Below are 20,223 nucleotides of genomic sequence, written 5' to 3'. Positions count from 1 at the left end.
CAAGGCACACTTATCCAGCATGGCTACCACAGCATTCTGCAGCGATACACCATCCCATCTGGTTTGGGCTTAGTGGGACTAGCATTTGTTTTTCAACAGGACAAGGACCCAAAACACACCTCGAGGCTGTTTTAGCCCAATTTGACCAAGAAGGAGAGTGATGGAGTGCTGCATCGGATGACCTGGCCTCCACAATCACCCGGCCTCAACCCCATTGAGATGGTTTGGGATGAGTTGGACCGCAGAGTGAAGGAAAAGCAGCCAACAAGTGCTCAGCATATGTGGGAACTCCTTCAAGATAGTTGGAAAAGCATTCCAGGTGAAGCTGGTTGAGAGAATGCCAAGAGTGTGCAAAGCTGTCATCAAGGCAAAGGGTGGCTACTTTGAAGAATCTCAAATATAAAATCTATTTAGATTTGTTAAACACTTTTTCATGATTCCATAAATATAATTTCATAGTTGTGATGACTTCACAATTATTCTACAATGTAGAAAATAGCAAAAAAATTAAGAAAAACCCTGGAATGAGTAAGTGCGTCTAAACTTTTGTCTGGTACTGTAAATAGTTTCTGTCTGTCTGTCTGGGCTCGTCGGATTCGTTAAAGGAAAAAAGGATTCTGCCAGTCCGTGGTGAGTAATCGCAGTCCTGATGTCCAGAAGTTATTTTCGGAAAACAAAAGCCTTGTTCGAGGCAGCCAGTCGTGTTTGAGCAGCATTCAGACTAAGAGTGAAATGTTGTTTTAACCCTCCTCTCCTCTATTTTCCTCCCTCTACTTATCTCCATTCATCTCCACTATCTTCTCCCCGGACTTTCCACTTCCACAATGCTTCTTTACTTTAACAGACATCTTCCTCACTCGCCCTCGTTCCCTTTTCAACTCTTTCTGAGATACACAATCTCTATATTAGCAGCAGTCTGAGTATTTAGGCCTATTAAGAATGGGACATAATCCTGGTACAGTAAGGAGCTGTGTGTGTGTGTGTGTGTGTGTGTGTGTGTGTTGCTATGTAACAGTAAACTGTGTGATGTTTAACATCATTCTCAGTGAGTCAGTGTCATTTCATTGAGGGTAATAATAGCTATCCTGAAGAGGACAGAGACGAGAAAAGGATATGTTCTGTGTTCTGGAGCAAAGGTTCCCACAGTAATTGGAAATTGCAAATTGCCTTCACATGTACAGATTCCCACAGTGGATTGGGGCACGGGTGGAGAGCCAATGTGAGTGGAGAGGTGTGTGTGTGTGTTTGGTTTAACTATCCTTGTGGGGACCAGATGTTCTCATAAGGACAGTAAAACAAGGAACATTTGCACAAGTGGGGAAATTTTGCAGATCCCCATAAGGAAATAGGCTATTTTAGGCTTAAATTTAGGGTTAGGGTTAGAATCAGGATTAGGTGTTAGGTTTAGGAGTTAGGGTTTGGTGTTAAGTTTTGGGTTAGGTTAAGGGTTGGGGTTAGGTTTAGAAATAAGATTTTGAATGGGAATAAATTGTTTGGTCCTCACAAGGATAGTCAAATGTGTGTGTACGTGTGTTTGTGTGTGTGTCTTCCAACCTGAGGTAATTTCACAGCTATGGGGATGTCATCTGATGCTGAGGCGACTAGATAATTTGGCCAAATATTTTATTAAAAGAAGCAATATTGATGTGAGTTAACACCAGACATCTGTTGGAGGGACATCTCTATCTTTCTTTCTCTATGTCACACACACACACACACACACACACACACACACACACACACACACACACACAGGGCTCTATGGTGACTTTTTTTTACAAGGAGTACGTGTTCACCTAAGTTGAAAAACGTAGGCGCACACAAAGAAATTTAGGAGTACATTTAAAAATATTTGTGGTAATAAATACCTAATTTACATAAGTATTCAAACCCTTTGCTATGAGACTCGAAATTGAGCTCAGATGCCTTTTTAAAATGATAAACTTAGATTAGCTAACACAATGTTCCATTGGAACACTGGAGTGATGGTTGTTGATAATGGGCCTCTGTACACCTAAGTAGATATTCCATTAAAAATCAGCCGTTTCCAGCTACAATAGTCATTTACAACATTAACAATGACTACACTGTATTTCTGATCAATTTGATGTTATTTTAAATGGACAAAAAATGTGCTTTTCTTTCAAAAACAAGAACATTTCTAAGTGACCCCAAACTTTTGAACGGTAGCGAACATGTTAGGGGTGTAACGATTCACTGAAACCATGGTTTGGTACATATTGCGGTTTTGGGGTCACAGTTTGGTTCGGTTTCGGGTTCAGCAGGAAAATGAAATGCCATTCACAATGTTTAGCATTCACAATGTTCCTGGCATGTTGTGACAGGATTGTTATGTTGGGTCTCTCAAGTTCTCTCTTAATGCTGCGATTGTAAACGTGTTGGAGGTGGGAGTTTACCAGTTGTAAAGTCAGAAATACCAGTTGGATGCATTCATGTTATTTGAGAATGCTGATTGGCTAATGGCCAATAAACTAAAAGTACAGCTATCAAGATTGTAAACAAATGATAGAGTTCAAAAACCACATGAATAGAAGAAGCTTTTTATTAATGTTTTGTTGTTGCATTTAACTGCTGACAATGCTGTTATAGAGGGCATTTCCTTAGTATGGCACCCAGACAAAACTACGTCGGCGAGTACATAAACTGCCTCTACCTTCCGTTCTATTGGCGAGTGTACAATCACTGGAGAACAAACTAGGCGAGCTCTGTTCAAGACTATCCTATCAACGGGACCTGAAGAACTTTAAAATCCTATGTCTCTTCGAGTCGTGGCTGAAGGAGGACATGGATAATATACATCTAGCTGTTTTTTCTCTTTTTCTGCATCAGACGAACAGAACGGCAGCGTTGCTCAAGAGGGGTGAGGTGTATTAAGTAAATCTCGAGGTTCTGCTCGCCTGAGTTAGAATACCTCATTATAAGCTGTAGATCATACTATGTTTCTGTCTATTTACCACCACAAACCGGTGCTGGAACTGGAACTGCACTCAATGAGCTGTATAGGGCCATAAGCAACAAAGAAAATTCTCATCCAGATGAGGCGCTACTAGTGGCCGGTGATTTTAACGCAGGGAATCTGAAATCCATTTTACCTCATTTCTACCAGCATGTCACTTGTGCAACTAGAGGCAAAAAAACTGCAGATCACCTTTACTCCACACACAGAAACGCATACAAAGCTCTCCCTCGCCCTCCATTTGGAAAATCTGACCATTACTCTATCCTCCTGATTGCTGCTTTACAAGCAAAAACTCAAACAGGAAGTACCAGTGACACGCTAAATACAGAAGTGGTCAGGCTTCATTAATAAGTGCATTGACGACGTCTTCCCTACAGTGGTTGTACGTACATATCCCAAACAGAAGCTATGGATTACAGACAACATCCGCACTGAGCTAAAAGCCAGAGCTGACGCTTTCAACGAGCGGGCACCAAACCAGATGCGTAGAAAAAACACTATGCCCGACTGATCAAACAAGAAAAGCATCAATACAGGACTAAGATCGAATCCTAATACATCGGCTCTGATGATCGTTGGATGTGGCAAGGCTTGCAAACTATAATGGATTACAAGTTTCAAGCAGACCACCATAGTAACTGTGTCCAAGAACACCATGGTAACCTGTCTAAATGACTATCACCCCACAGCACTCACAGCTGTAGCCATGAAATGCTTTGAAAGGCTGGTCATGGCTCACATCAACACCATCATCCCAGACACCCTGGACCCACTGCAATTCACATACCGCTCCAACGGATCCACAGATAACACAATCTCTATTGCATTCCACACTGCCCTTTCCCACCTAGACAAGAGGAACACCTATGTGAAAATGCTGTTCATTGAATATAGCTCAGCATTCAACACCAAAATGCCCTCCAAGCCCATCATTAAGCTAAGGATTCTGGGACTGCAACTGGATCCTGAACCTCCTGATGGGCCGCCCCCAGGTGGTGAGGGACAGCCTGGCAGATGTGTTGTTGCTTACCCTCACCACCTGGGGGCAGCCAGTCTGGAAGTTTAGGATCCAGTTGCAGAGGGAGGTGTTGAGGGTAGGCAACAACACATCCACCACACTGACCCTCAACAGGGGGCTCCTCGGGGGTGTGTGCTTAGTCCCCTCCTATACTCCCTGTTCACCCACGACTGCGTGGCCACTCACGACTCCAACACCATCATTAAGTTTGCCAATGATACAACAGTGGTAGGGATGATCATCAACGACAATGAGACAGCCTATAGGGAGGAGATCAGAGGCCTGGCAGTATGGTGCTAGGACAACAACCTCTCCCTCAACTTCAGCAAGACAAAGGAGCTGATGGTGGACTGAACATGCCCCCATTCATATCGACAGGGCTGTAGTGGAGTGGGTCTAGAGCTTTAAGTTCCTCGGTATCCACATCACTAAGGATATATCCTGGTCTGCACACACCAACACAGTCATGAAGAGGGCATGACAACGCCTTTCCCTCTTCAGGAGGCTGAAAAGGTTTTGCATGGGCACTCCGATCGTCAAAAAGTTCTACAGCTGCACCATTGAGAGCATCTTGACTGGCTGTATCACCACTTGGTATGCCAACTGCTTGGCATCTGACAGAAAGGCGCTACAGATCCAGGACCTCTATACCAGGCAGTGTCAGAGGAAGGCCCTAAAAATGGTCAAAGACTCTAGCAAACCAAGTCATAGACTGTTGTTCTTTCTGCTACCGCACGGTAAGCAGTACCAATGCACCAGTTCTGGAACCACAGGATCCTGAACAGCTTCTACCCCCAAGCCATTAGACTGCAAAATAGTTAATTAAATAGTATGACCAAAAGTATGTGGACCCCTGCTCGTCAAACTTCTCATTCCAAAATCATGGGCATTGATATGGAGTTTGTCCCTCCTTTGCTGCCATAACAGCCTCCACTCTTCTGGGAAGGGTTTCCACTAGATGTTGGAACATTGCTGCGGGGACTTGCTTCCATTCAGCCACAAGAGCATTAGTGAGGTCGGCCACTGATGTTTGGTGATTAGGCCTGACTCGCAGTCGGCATTCCAATTCATCCCAAAGGTGTTCGATGGGGTTGAGGTCAGGGTTCTGTGCAGGTCTGTCAAGTTCTTCCACACCGAACTCGACAAACCATTTATGTATGGACCTCGCTTTGTGCACAGTAGCATTGTCATGTTGAAACAGGAAAAGTGCCTTCCCCAAACTGTTGTCACAAAGTTGGAAGCACAGAATCATCTAGAATGTCATTGTATGCTGTAGCATTAAGATTTCCCTTCACTGGAACTAAGGGGCCTGAACCATGAAAAACAGCTCCAGACCATTATTCCTCCTCCACCAACCTTTACAGTTGGCACTATGCATTCAGGCAGGTAGTGTTCTCCTGGCATCTACCAAACCCAGATTGGTGCGTCGGACTGACAGATGGTAAAGCGTGATTCATCACTCCAGAGAACGTGTTTCCAATGATGGCGAGCTCTACACCACATCCTGCCGACACTTGGCATTGCGCATTTCATGAAGCTCCCGACAAACAGTTATTGTGCTGACGCTGCTTCCAAAGGCAGTTTGGAACTCGGTAGTGAGTGTTGCAACTGAGGACAGACCATTTTTATGTGCTACGCACTTCAGCACTCGGTGGTCCAGTTCTGTGAACTTGTGTGGCCTACCACTCCGCAGCTGAGCTGTTAATGCATCTAGACATTTCCACTTCACAATAACAGCATTTATAGTTGAACGGGGTAGCTCTAACAGGGCATACATTTGACAAACTGTCTTGTTGGTAAAGGTGGCATCCTATGACGGTGCCACGTTGAAAGTCACCAAGCTCTTCAGTAAGGCCATTCTACTACCAATGTTTGTCTATGGAGATTGCATGGTTGTGTGCTCGATTTTATACACCTGTCAGCAACGGGTGTGGCTGAAATAACAAAATCCACTCATTTGAAGGGGTGTCATACTTTTGTATATATAGTGAATGTACATATCTACCACAATTACCTCGTACCCCTGCACAAGCCAAGTTATCATTACTCATTGTGTATTTATTAGTACTTTTATTATTACGTGATTTACTTTTATATTATTTCTCTATTTTCTTTCTCTCTACATTGTAGGGAAGGGCCTATAAATATACATTTCACCTGTTGTTTACAAAGCATGTTGACATCTGACATCGTTTTCAACAGAGGACCCCAGTTTCCAGGTTCAGAGATCCTTCTGCTCAGCTCTTGGTATCAATGTCAGTCTTTCTTCTGGATATCACCCCCAGACCAAACGGGCCAACCAAGAGATGGAGACTGCCCTACGTTGCGTGACTTCTGCTAACCCTTCCTCCTGGAGCGCTCAGTTACCCTGGGTTGAAGATGCCCACAACACCCTCATCAACGCCTCGTCAGGTATGTCACCCTTCGAGTGTACTCTGGGTTACCTTACCAACCCCCTGTCACGAACCGGCTCAAAGCCCGTAACAAAGGGAGACAACGTGGAGATAAGGAGTAACAAAATATATATTTATTAACTAAAGCAACTAAGGAAAATATACAATGGTGTGTGTAATCAGTAATCAGTAGTATAAGTGAGTGTTTTGCATGCATGAATGTGATAATGCAGTGTGTTGAAAGGTGCCAAAGCAAACAACCAAAAGGCCACCAAGAACCACAACACAATCTACAAAGGTGTCTGCATGGAGAGTCTCCTCCATGAATGTGGAAGAGGTCTATTTATCCTGGGAGACACCTGGCCCAGGTGTTTCCCATGAAGCTGACGACCCTCTCAACTCCGCCCACCGGCATCCTAATAAGGAAACAAGAACAAAGACATAATACGGCAGACAGAGTGGGAGGGTCGTCACATTCCCCCCCATAAAACCGGGGACCAACAAGGACCCCGAACAACATACCAACCCCTGCGTCCCAAATTGACACAGGCCTCTGCGTCCCAAATTGACACAGGCCTCTGCGTCCCAAATTGACACAGGCCTCTGCATCCCAAATTGACACAGGCCTCTGCATCCCAAATTGACACAGGCCTCTGCATCCCAAATTGACACAGGCCTCTGCGTCCCAAATTGACACAGGCCTCTGCGTCCCAAATTGACACAGGCCTCTGTGTCCCAAATTGACACAGGCCTCTGCGTCCCAAATTGACACAGGCCTCTGCGTCCCAAATTGATGAGGTGTTATGTGTTCACACCTCCACCTGCACCAACCAACCTCCTCCCCAGACCTCAGCAACCTTTGCACATAGGAAGCAATATTTAAGAGGAAAGAAGAACACAAGACCAGGAGGGAACAGACAGGAAAGAGAACATGGCAACCCCAAACAGTGGTCACGTCATTCAGTCAACCCCAAACAGTGGTCAAAAACATTCAGGAACATGGCACAAAAGACCAACAGCTACAAACTCCAACGAAAAGAACATCAGGGTCCTTCTTAATTTTTACAACTCCCAACGTTTCATAGTCACTTCCAACGATTCATAGTCACTTCCAACGATTCATAGTCACTTCCAACGATTCATAGTCACTTCCAACGATTCATAGTCACTTCCAACGATTCATAGTCACTTCCAACGAAACAGAATTTCAATCATTTCAATCGTTTAACCTTGTAGTGTTCAGCGATCTTCAACAGCTGTTCTTTAGTACATGATTCTAACAGGTCCTCTGATGGAAAGCGAATGAACTTGTGTACATGAGACACCATAGTCATAAGTAAATAATCTTGCTCAACCCCTCTGCTGAGCACATCAGACCACAACCAGAGAAATGACAATCACCCTGAGCACCACAGAAGAGAGATAAGATACGGAGCTTCCCCAAAACCTACAATAACTCAACCCTAGTCTAGGATCATCTGCGGCGTTGTCACCGTACCTGGAGTAAGGCCCAGGCTGCCCTTCTTCGTGCTTCCGACAGGACCCAGTCTCAAGCCAACTGTCGCCGGGCTTCTGCTCTAGTCTACACCCAGGGTCAAAAGGTATGGCTCTCATCGAAGGACCTGCCATTGAAGGTAGCATCGAAGAAACTTTGCCCCCGATTCATTGGTCCCTTTGAAATTGACCGGGTCATTAACCCCTCTGCCGTGCGCCTGAAACTCCCAGCCTCTCTCAGGATCCATCCTACCTTCCATGTATCCCTGATTAAACCGGTCTGCTCCAGTCCCCTGTCTCCTCCTGCAGCAGCTCCTCCACCCCCTCGGCTCATTGTTGTGCCTGTTTTCCTTGCCTGACTCTGTTTTTCTCTCAGGTACAGTTCTGCCCGCTCTGACTCTGGTTCCTGTCTCCAGTCCCACGTCTCGTGTGTCAATAAATACCTTGGTTACTTCATCCCCGTCTCCTCATCTGAGTCTGCTCTTGTGACAAATGTTTGATTTTGATTTGAGAAGATGGCACTGAGCTTAGATAGACTGTCCACCCACAGTTTAAAATAGGCTTGGATGGTGAATGACTGTCCACTCACAGTTTAAAATAGGCATAGATAGTGAACAAATGATTGTCCACTCAGTTTAAAATAGGCATAGATAGTGAACAAATGATTGTCCACTCAGTTTAAAATAGGCTTGGATGGTGAATGATTGTCCACTCAGTTTAAAATAGGCATAGATAGTGAACAAATGATTGTCCACTCAGTTTAAAATACGCTTGGATGGTGAATGATTGTCCACTCAGTTTAAAATAGGCATAGATAGTGAACAAATGATTGTCCACTCAGTTTAAAATAGGCTTGAAATAAAGAAGAAAAATGGTGAATGATTTACACACAACAGTACCTGTTTCCACTCAGTTTAAAATAGGCATAGATAGTGAAACCCCAAAAATGATTTCCACTTCAGAGAAACGGCGCGCCGACAGAGATGGCCGCCTCGCTTCGCGTTCCTAGGAAACTATGCAGTTTTTTGTTTTTTTACGTGTTATTTCTTACACTAGTACCCCAGGTCATCTTAGGTTTCTTTACATACAGCCGACAAGAACTACTGAATATAAGATCAGCGTCAACTCACCATCAGTACGACCAAGAATATGTTTTTCGCGACGCGGATCCTGTGTTCTGCCTTACAACCAGTGTAACCGAGTGGATCACATGCAGCGACCAAAAAAAAAAAACGACTCAGAAAAAGAGGGAAACGAAGCGGTCTTCTGGTCAGACTCCGGAGACGGGCACATCGTGCACCACTCCCTAGCATTCTTCTTGCCAATGTCCAGTCTCTTGACAACAAGGTTGATGAAATCCGAGCAAGGGTAGCATTCCAGAGGGACATCAGAGACTGTAACGTTCTCTGCTTCACGGAAACATGGCTAACTGGAGAGACGCAATCCGGGCGGTGCAGCCAGCTGGTTTCTCCACGCATCGCGCCGACAGAAACAAACATCTTTCTGGTAAGAAGAGGGGCGGGGGCGTATGTCTTATGGCCAACGTGACATGGTGTGATGAAAGAAACATACAGGAACTCAAATCCTTCTGTTCACCTGATTTAGAATTCCTCACAATCAAATGTAGACCGCATTATCTACCAAGAGAATTCTCTTCGATTATAATCACAGCCGTATATATCCCCCCAAGCAGACACATCGATGGCTCTGAACGAACTTTATTTAACTCTCTGCAAACTGGAAACGATTTATCCGGAGGCTGCATTCATTGTAGCTGGGGATTTTAACAAGGCTAATCTGAAAACAAGACTCCCTAAATTTTATCAGCATATCGATTGCGCAACCAGGGGTGGAAAGACCCTGGATCATTGTTACTCTAACTTCCGCGACGCATATAAGGCCCTGCCCCGCCCCCTTTCGGAAAAGCTGACCACGACTCCATTTTGTTGATCCCTGCCTACAGACAGAAACTAAAACAAGAAGCTCCCACGCTGAGGTCTGTCCAACGCTGGTCCGACCAAGCTGACTCCACACTCCAAGACTGCTTCCATCACGTGGACTGGGAGATGTTTCGTATTGCGTCAGACAACAACATTGACGAATACGCTGATACGGTGTGCGAGTTCATTAGAACGTGCGTTGAAGATGTCGTTCCCATAGCAACGATTAAAACATTCCCTAACCAGAAACCGTGGATTGATGACAGCATTCGTGTGAAACTGAAGGCACGAACCACTGCTTTTAATCAGGGCAAGGTGTCTGGTAACATGGCTGAATACAAACAGTGCAGCTATTCCCTCCGCAAGGCTATCAAACAAGCTAAGCGCCAGTACAGAGACAAAGTAGAATCTCAATTCAACGGCTCAGACACAAGAGGTATGTGGCAGGGTCTACAGTCAATCACGGACTACAGGAAGAAACCCAGCCCAGTCACGGACCAGGATGTCTTGCTCCCAGGCAGACTAAATAACTTTTTTGCCCGCTTTGAGGACAATACAGTGCCACTGACACGGCCTGCAACGGAAACATGCGGTCTCTCCTTCACTGCAGCCGAAGTGAGTAAGACATTTAAACGTGTTAACCCTCGCAAGGCTGCAGGCCCAGACGGCATCCCCAGCCGCGCCCTCAGAGCATGCGCAGACCAGCTGGCCGGTGTGTTCACGGACATATTCAATCAATCCCTATACCAGTCTGCTGTTCCCACATGCTTCAAGAGGGCCACCATTGTTCCTGTTCCCAAGAAAGCTAAGGTAACTGAGCTAAACGACTACCGCCCGTAGCACTCACATCCGTCATCATGAAGTGCTTTGAGAGACTAGTCAAGGACCATATCACCTCCACCCTACCTGACACCCTTGACCCACTCCAATTTGCTTACCGCCCAAATAGGTCCACAGACGATGCAATCTCAACCACACTGCACACTGCCCTAACCCATCTGGACAAGAGGAATACCTATGTGAGAATGCTGTTCATCGACTACAGCTCGGCATTCAACACCATAGTACCCTCCAAGCTCGTCATCAAGCTCGAGACCCTGGGTCTCGACCCCACCCTGTGCAACTGGGTACTGGACTTCCTGACGGGCCGCCCCCAGGTGGTGAGGGTAGGCAACAACATCTCCTCCCCGCTGATCCTCAACACTGGGGCCCCACAAGGGTGCGTTCTGAGCCCTCTCCTGTACTCCCTGTTCACCCACGACTGCGTGGCCATGCACGCCTCCAACTCAATCATCAAGTTTGCGGACGACACAACAGTGGTAGGCTTGATTACCAACAACGACGAGACGGCCTACAGGGAGGAGGTGAGGGCCCTCGGAGTGTGGTGTCAGGAAAATAACCTCACACTCAACGTCAACAAAACTAAGGAGATGATTGTGGACTTCAGGAAACAGCAGAGGGAACACCCCCATCCACATCGATGGAACAGTAGTGGAGAGGGTAGCAAGTTTTAAGTTCCTCGGCATACACATCACAGACAAACTGAATTGGTCCACTCACACAGACAGCATCGTGAGGAAGGCGCAGCAGCGCCTCTTCAACCTCAGGAGGCTGAAGAAATTCGGCTTGTCACCAAAAGCACTCACAAACTTCTACAGATGCACAATCGAGAGCATCCTGGCGGGCTGTATCACCGCCTGGTATGGCAACTGCACCGCCCTCAACCGTAAGGCTCTCCAGAGGGTAGTGAGGTCTGCACAACGCATCACCGGGGCAAACTACCTGCCCTCCAGGACACCTACACCACCCGATGCTACAGGAAGGCCATAAAGATCATCAAGGACATCAACCACCCGAGCCACTGCCTGTTCACCCCGCTGCCATCCAGAAGGCGAGGTCAGTACAGGTGCATCAAAGCTGGGACCGAGAGACTGAAAAACAGCTTCTATCTCAAGGCCATCAGACTGTTAAACAGCCACCACTAACATTGAGTGGCTACTGCCAACACACTGTCAATGACACTGACTCTACTCCAGCCACTTTAATCATGGGAATCGATGGGAAATGATGTAAATATATCACTAGCCACTTTAAACAATGCTACCTTATATAATGTTACTTACCCTACATTGTTCATCTCATATGCATACGTTGATACTGTACTCTATATCATCGACTGCATCCTTATGTAATACATGTATCACTAGCCACTTTAACTATGCCACTTGGTTTACATACTTATCTCATATGTATATACTGTACTCGATATCATCTACTGTATCTTGCCTATGCTGCTCTGTACCATCACTCATTCATATATCCTTATGTACATATTCTTTATCCCCTTACACTGTGTATGACAGTAGTTTTTTTTGGAATTGTTAGTTAGATTACTTGCTCGTTATTACTGCATTGTCGGAACTAGAAGCACAAGCATTTCGCTACACTCGCATTAACATCTGCTAACCATGTGTATGTGACAAATAAAATTTGATTTGATTTGATTTGATTTGATTTAACATGATGTGTGTTTCGTTTCATATGCAATAGCCGAGGAAGTTCTACAAAGACCCCCGAAAAGACTAAGAGTATACACAACAACCGGTTTCAATCGGTTTCACTGTTAACACCAATAGGTATTAAGTCTAATATAACTCTCCAACTTACCAGTTCAACATGAAGTAACTTCAGTGGGTGAAACTCATATCTTGGCCTGTGAGGACAGAGGAGGGAACATTTAAAGGCCCAATGCAGCCGTTGTTATCTCAATATCAAATAATTAAAAAAAAATCTTAACAAAGATTAATTTCTCAAGCAATAATTTAGCTAGGACTGTTTGGGAGTGGTCTGAGTGTGGAGGGGAAAACTGAAAACTAGCTGTTATCGGCAGAGATGTTTGGAACTCTCTTTCTTATTGGTCAATCAACTAATTTAACGCCTGGTTTCGGGTGGTCTTTTCAAAACAGCTGTTACACTAAAAGGAAATGATCATAATTGTCATATTTTCACAGTATTATTCCAACCTCCTGGTGTGGAAATGTATATAAAACACAAGCAAATCTAGTATTTGACTGGACTGGGCCTTTAAGAACAAGTCAGAGGCAAAAGCTCTGGACATTAGGAGCCTCCCCTTAAATCAAGAAACTCATTAAACCTATGGACATGAACCTCACAGATGGACTGCAGACAGACAGACAGACAGACAGACACACACACCTCTGCGGCCCCTCTCCCCTGCCAAGGGAAACACCATAGTAAATTATAATATCCACAATGGAGGCTTGGGAAGAGAGTCCTGTTTTGGTTAGCTATAACAATAAAGCGGAAAGCTATGAATCATAATGTGTCTAAACAAACAATGGAACTATTCGTCATAGATAATCAGATCTGTCTGTTATTTTCAACAAATTTTCAGTGTGTGTGTGTGTGTGTGTGTATGTGCATGTACATACAGTTGAAGTCGGAAGTTTACATACACCTTAGCCAAATACATTTAAACTCAGTTTTTCACAATTCCTTACATTTAATCCTAGTAAAAATTCAGTTTTAGGTCAGTTAGGATCACCACTTTATTTTAAGAATGTGAAATGTCAGAATAATAGTAGAGAGAATGCTTTATTTCAGCTTTTATTTCTTTCATCACATTCCCAGTGGGTCAGAAGTTTACATACACTCAATTAGTATTTGGTAGCATTGCCTTTCAATTGTTTAACTTGGGTCTAACGTTTCGGGTAGCCTTCCACAATAAATTAGGTGAACTTTGGCCCATTCCTCCTGACAGAGCTGGTGTAACTGACTCAGGTTTGTAGGCCTCCTTGCTTGCACATGCATTTTCAGTTCTGCCCACAACGTTTCTATGGGATTGAGGTCAGGGCTTTGTGATGGCCACTCCAATACCTTGACTTTGTTGTCATTAAGCCATTTTGCCACAACTTTGGAAGTATGCTTGGGGTCATTGTACATTTGGAAGACCCATTTGTGACCAAGCTTTAACTTCCTGACTGATGTCTTGAGATGTTGCTTCAATATATCCACATAATTTTCCTCCCCCATGATGCCATCTATTTTGTGAAGTGCACCAGTCCCTCCTGCAGCAAAGCACCCCCACAACATGATGCTACAACCCCCGTGCTTCACGGTTGGGATGGTGTTCTTCGGCTTGCAAGCCAACCCCTTTTTCCTCCAAAACATAACGATGGTCATTATGGCCAATCAGTTCTATTTTTGTTTCATCAGACCAGAGGACATTTCTCCAAAAGTACGATCTTTGTCCCCATGTGCAGTTGCAAACCCTAGTCTGGCTTTTTATGGCGGTTTTGGAGCAGTGGCTTCTTCCTTGCTGAGCGGCCTTTCAGGTTATGTCGATATAGGTTTCGTTTTACTGTGGACGTAGATACTTTTGCACCTGTTTCCTCCAGCATCTTCACACGGTCCTTTACGGTTGTTCTGGGATTGATTTGCACTTTTTGCACCAAAGTGGTTCATCTCTAGGAGACGTGTCTCCTTCCTGAGCGGTATGACAGCTGCATGGTCCCATGGTGTTTATACTTGCGTACTATTGTTTGTACAGATGAACGTGGTACCTTCAGGCGTTTGGAAATTGCTCCCAAAGATGAACCAGACTTGTGGAGGCCTACAATTTTTTTTCTGAGGTCTTGGCTGATTTCTTTTGATTTTCCCAAAAGAAAAGAGGCACTGAGTTTGAAGGTAGGCCTTGAAATACATCCACAGGTATACCTCCAATTGACTCAAATGATGTCAGAAACTTCTAAAGCAATGACGTCATTTTATGGAATTTTCCAAGCTGTTTAAAGGCACAGTCAACTTAGTGTATGTAAACTTCTGACCCACTGGAATTGTGATGCAGTGAAATAATTGAAATAATCTGTCTGTAAAGGATTGTTGGAAAAATGACTTGTGTCATGTACAAAGTAGATGTCCTAACCGATTTGCCAAAACTATAGTTTGTTAACAAGAAATGTGTGTGTGTGTGTGCGCGCACTAGGCTACCCTGTCTTTCCCAGACCTTATATGTCCATCTCCCTGATAGATGGATCAAAGCAGCATAGCTGTTGTGTGAGAAGAGGAAGAGAGGACAGGAGGAAAACATGATACCTCAGTCAAAACAAAGGATGGAAATATGGAGTCAGATGACTGATCTAGAGCAGACTGGGTCTGTCCCGTTGCAACTCCACTGGATGATCACGGTAGGTGTTGGACCGATAGATACAAGGTCGCTGTTTCCAGTCCCACTTGTTTTACCCCAGGAATTTGCTTCCATACGATGTTGGTTACCTCGTCAATGTCAAAATCCCACGTGGGAAGACCCAAACACAGACAAACACAACCACCACTGACACAGTCATGACCATGATACCACTGCCAGCTTCTCCAAACACAACAATCATGTGTGTGTTTTCTGATTGACATCTCCACAGCCAGACCAGTACAGCAGAGCTAGGGGACTCCCTCCTCTAAACAGCATCCTGCAGCAGGTCTGAAGACCAGCCAACGTCTATGTTTGAACCCTTAACAACATCACTGATTTACTGATTAACAAATATGCAACAAATCAATATTGAAGAAAAGTATGCAATACGTGTGTGTGTGTGTGTGTGTGTGTGTGTGTGTGTGTGTGTGTGTGTGTGTGTGTGTGTGTGTGTGTGTGTGTGCGTACACGAGTCCTCTACCACTAGATGCAGAGCCACACAGAAGTATCCTTCTAGTTTTGAAGGCAGCAGGGTAAACGGTGTGACTCATAGCTATCCTATCTGTTTGTTTTGCCTGTCTGGCTAAATGTCATTTCAGACGTGATCAGCTAAGGAACTGCCGGAGACTGCTTTTAGGTCCACCAGAATCTCTATTTCCTGTTTTACAGCTCACCTAAACATTATACTTTATCACGGCATTGCATTTGGTTTATTTTGTGTCTAGGATTCTGGAATAAATCTATTCTGCTTTTTTTCACATCACTTGCCTTGGTTCAGCATTTATTTATTTATTTCTGAGCCAGGCACCAGCAGCAAGCTACTGTCAGCCAGCTGCTGTCAGACAAATACCATTTCCTCCTTGGAGATTTGAGATTAAAACAAGCACTTTTTAGCTGCCTAAACCGGTCTCCCTTTTCAGGGACCTGATTCACAATGAAGCATCAGCCATCCCATTAACACAACACAGTCAATATTCATCACAAAATCACTGCATTGTGTAATAGCAGCCAAATATATCACCTTTCCAAACAACTTGTACAATATGGCGCAGACAGGTTTTACACAAGCAGCATAATCTGAGCCTTGGCCAACGAACAAACGCCCTGAATCAGTATAAGCTTTCCCCTCATAACAATAACCATACCCTCTGACCCGAAAAAACACAGCCGTTAAGCTTCTTAGCCCAACTCTCTTCATCAGAATCAGCTTTAGGCTATGGTGGCTTCTAAACTATGCAGGTAAGGTCATTTGAGACCTATAGGGTTATATCTGAGCAAAGCAATGTTCTGAGATATTGAGCATTAAAGGTTTCACATCTCAGGTATCCGACCTGTTTTGTAGTCCTCACCTTAAAGGAGCCTAAAGTTCAGAGGGGGTTGCAGTCGCAGATAGAACCTTATGGCTCTGAAATGTCAATGTGGGTTCAACCATAAGGTCCTGTCTGACACCCAATGTTAAAATGATTTCAATGTCAATAGAAAAGTACAGATTTGTAATGATTAAATAAAGAGAATATCCTTCCTTATTTCTAATCATGTCATCACATTTGTTAAACACATTTACACATTTGATTTAACACATATGTTAAAGCGATAGTTCCCTAAAATGACAAATACACTATATTATCCCATGGAAAACTAACCACGTTGCTAAAGCTTAGCTCTGGATGAGTAAACTGATATATTTTTCTGGTCTCTGACACCCAAAGTCAGTAAATTACTTGCTATTTACCAATAACATGTGGTAAGTTATGTAATTTTAGAGAAATGCCCCTTCCATGCAGGTTTTCGTACTGATATAGAAGACGACAAAAGCAGCAATGCCTCTCCTAAGGGCGTTAAACATGCTCTAAGAAACCTGTGTTCATTTGTTCTTACCATAAAGAACTTATGTTATGGCCATTCTTCTAAAAATGGGTGGAAAAAATTATTCAAGTAATTACAAATGAGGACCGGAACCTATTATGTCAATAATCAAGGACTTGGAACTATAAGGTTCTATCCGCAAAATGAACACTAGGTGTGAAAAATATTAGGAACATCCTAATATTGAGTTGCACCACCTTATGCCCTCAGAGCAGCCTCAATTCGTTGGGGCATGGCCTCTACAAGGTGTCGAAAGCTTTCCATAGGGATGATGGGTCATGCTGACTCCAATGCATCCCACAGTTGTGTCAAGTTGGCTGGATGTCCTTTGGGTGGTGGACCATTCTTGATACACACAGGAAACTGTGCAGTTCTTGACACAATCAAACCGGTGCGCCTGGCACCTACTATCATACCCCGTTCAAAGGCACTTCAATCTTTTGTCTTGCCCATTCACCTTCTGAATGGCACACATACATAATCCATGTCTCAACTGTCTCAAGGTGTAAAGATCCTTATTTAACCTGTCTCAGCCCCTTCATCTACACTGATTGAAATGGATTTAACAAGTGACATCAATAAGGGATCATAACTTTCACCTGGATTGACCTAGTCAGTCTATGTCATGGAAAGAGCACTCAGTGTATAGTTTTGAGATAATGAGTATTTTTCAAGTCCCAAATCTCAGAACCGTTTTGTAATGTCTCCCTCTTTCATGACTCAATAAATATATCACCTTACAAACAATTATTTTTGATTGACAACCCAGCAATGAGATTGTATTCCAGAATGAACCTTATAGCACCAAGCCAAAAGGTGTTATGGCAAATACAACTTTCAGATTTGTATTTTTTTTTCTCCAGAGTAAATAAACTTGTTTTATTATCTGACATATCTCACATATAAAGGTTTACTAAAGAGCAACTCTATGTGAATAACTCCTTTTTTACCAAATGTCATAGACCTTTATAGTCCCAAGGTCACTAATGGTTTTTGTGCGAAGGAGGTAGGTAGGGCAATGTTTGTCTCTCTAATCGCAATCGAAGTGCTTATGCCACTGTGTCAATACTATAAACCTGGATAGGGCTCTCTTTCTACACACAGCAGACATGCAGTGACAGAAGCTGCAGAACGGTCAATGGACACAGACAGACACTTCATTAGAGTTAGAAATCTATAGACATTGTTTTAAGTCGCTATTACTATACCCCTACTGTTATACAGTACTGTTTTAATTGTAGTAAACAAGTGTTTTCTTTAGTCATTATAGACTCCTGAGATCCTATGTGTCTGATGAAAAGCATGCAACACATAAGCAGATGGAATGTTTTTTCGTTCTCATCAATCTGACATTTTTTGACGTGTTTAATTCGTTCTAGTGACAAACAGCAACATACTGCATTTTCCATTTAAGGTCAATTCGGCCATTTGCTTCCAGGGTGAATATCTTGGTCGAATCTAAGACAGCAGCCACTTCATTGCATATCGAACGAGTCGTGGCATACGTGTCTCTATCCCCCCTCTCCCCCCATAATCAGAATCGGCTAAATACCACTTCAAACACACGTCCGGCTGCCTGTCAATGACCGCACGCTTCACACACAGGACATTGGCTCCGTGCGTGCACGGGAACAGGTGTCAGTTCCGCGCACAGGTGTGCGTCTACAACACCACTGAACCAAAACAAGGTATCCTGTGTACACTTGTTATCCCTTACCATCAACATACATGTCGACTGCTATTTATTTACAAAAAAATACTTTGGACAAATGCCTTTCTCAATATCAAAACAGAAAATGCACTACTAACGTTAATGCATCTCAAAAAGCTGTCTGATACTAACAGAAATCAGTATAGCTCGGCAAGAGTAGCCATTGGCTGATTGTTATTTCTTGATTCTCTTACTTTATGTTGTGATGGAAGAAGCGGAACATGGATGGCAAATGAGTGCACACTGCACATACACACAGCCCCAAACATCAGAATACTGGCTAACGTCAGCAAGCTAGTTGTCTGACAAGCAGACATCGTTAGCATGAATTGTGATCTATAGCTCTACAGAATAGTGTATAAATTGAGCAAACTATTGTTCAATAACTCGTATGTTTGTTATCTAACTTAGCTAGTAGCTGCCATATGTTTAAACCCAAATCATTTAGAGTGGTTTGCGTAAAAGCTAGCCTAGCAGGTGGTGCATCTCTCATGCAAGCATGCCAGTCTGACTACTTTTATGGGCAAGCAAGCTGGGTATCCCTGCTATTGTCTGTCCTGTTAGCTAGCAGCTAGCAAGCCTCTATCTTGGAGAAGAAAATACCGATATTCCCCTCCATTTGTCAAGTTTTTGACGCTGCAAACCAGCTGACTAACAATACACCACAGATGAATGGGGATACATACCTTTGATTAGCCTATATACCGTTTCTGCTAACGTTCCAATTCACAAAAACGAAAGCAATGGATGGATAGGACATCCATGCACGTGTTGTGCATGCTTGTACACGAGCTATAATGTTATTTTACATCAAACCAAGAACGGCCGTTTCGAAAATAACCCACAAGATTTGCCGCTGTTTCTGCAATCTAATTACCAGAACGACCACTCTGGAAGTGGAATATTCGCACGGGTTTCAACCACCAATATGAAAACAAGGGAACGTTTTTATCTCTCCAATACTGTAAATTACCAGACACCCAGATCAACGAATCATACAAAAGTGGTGCTTAGCAAAACATTGCAAAAGTCCCACTTGCAGCCAAAATGACAGAAATATGAAAATGCCCTTACGTAAATTGGTTGCGACGAGAACAGATAAAATCCGATGTGAGAAATGATGCTTGCAGAGGCTGCGCCGGGATTTTCTCTCCTTTTTACAGCTGCTGTGCTGTATCTCCCGCCCTCTCTCTGTTCCACTCAAACTATATCTCTCTCTTCCCCTCTTGTCTTTATCCTTCCCTTCCAAGAGCCCGCTCCTCTTGTACCACTCGCCATCCAGTGGAGAATGGCCATATGCTTTCCTATAAGGAACCACTCTCGGGATTTGTGTGTGCGCGTGCATGCGACTAGTGTACGTGCGTGCATGTGTGTGTGTGCGGCTCAGACAAATGACAGGTTGTAAAGGAATATTATGTTACACTACAATTCGGCGTGTGTGTGTGTGTGTGTGTGTGTGTGTGTGTGTGTGTGTGTGTGTGTGTGTGTGTGTGTGTGTGTGTGTGTGTGTGTGCTCATCCCAATAACAGTAGCCCACAAATGCAATGCTTTTTTTTGAGAGGCCTTGTCATGTTGGTATAAATGTTGATACTTGAGTAGCCTAAGTAGAGCC

The 20,223-nt window shown here is 43.9% G+C and overlaps 1 protein-coding gene across 2 annotated transcripts in view; it reads right to left on the bottom strand.

Annotated features, from left to right (window-relative positions):
- Positions 1–19,874, bottom strand: part of LOC112217984 (1-phosphatidylinositol 4,5-bisphosphate phosphodiesterase beta-4-like) — a 153,886-nt gene extending 134,012 nt beyond the window's left edge. Inside the window, exons 1-2 of one of the 2 annotated variants that reach the window (XM_042300901.1) lie at positions 19,686–19,874; positions 12,493–12,538 (exon numbers count right to left, since the gene is read on the bottom strand). The gene's annotated coding sequence lies outside the window, so the exon portion shown is untranslated. The remainder of the gene's footprint in view (positions 1–12,492; positions 12,539–19,685) is intronic. The other variant, XM_042300900.1, reaches the window with a different exon arrangement.
- Positions 19,875–20,223: the final 349 nt, after the last annotated feature.

The sequence above is a fragment of the Oncorhynchus tshawytscha genome, linkage group LG18 (assembly GCF_018296145.1).
Source record: "Oncorhynchus tshawytscha isolate Ot180627B linkage group LG18, Otsh_v2.0, whole genome shotgun sequence".
NCBI lineage: Eukaryota > Metazoa > Chordata > Actinopteri > Salmoniformes > Salmonidae > Oncorhynchus > Oncorhynchus tshawytscha.
The sequence above is the reverse complement of the archived record's forward strand: the minus strand, read 5'-3'. Positions and strand labels throughout refer to the sequence as shown.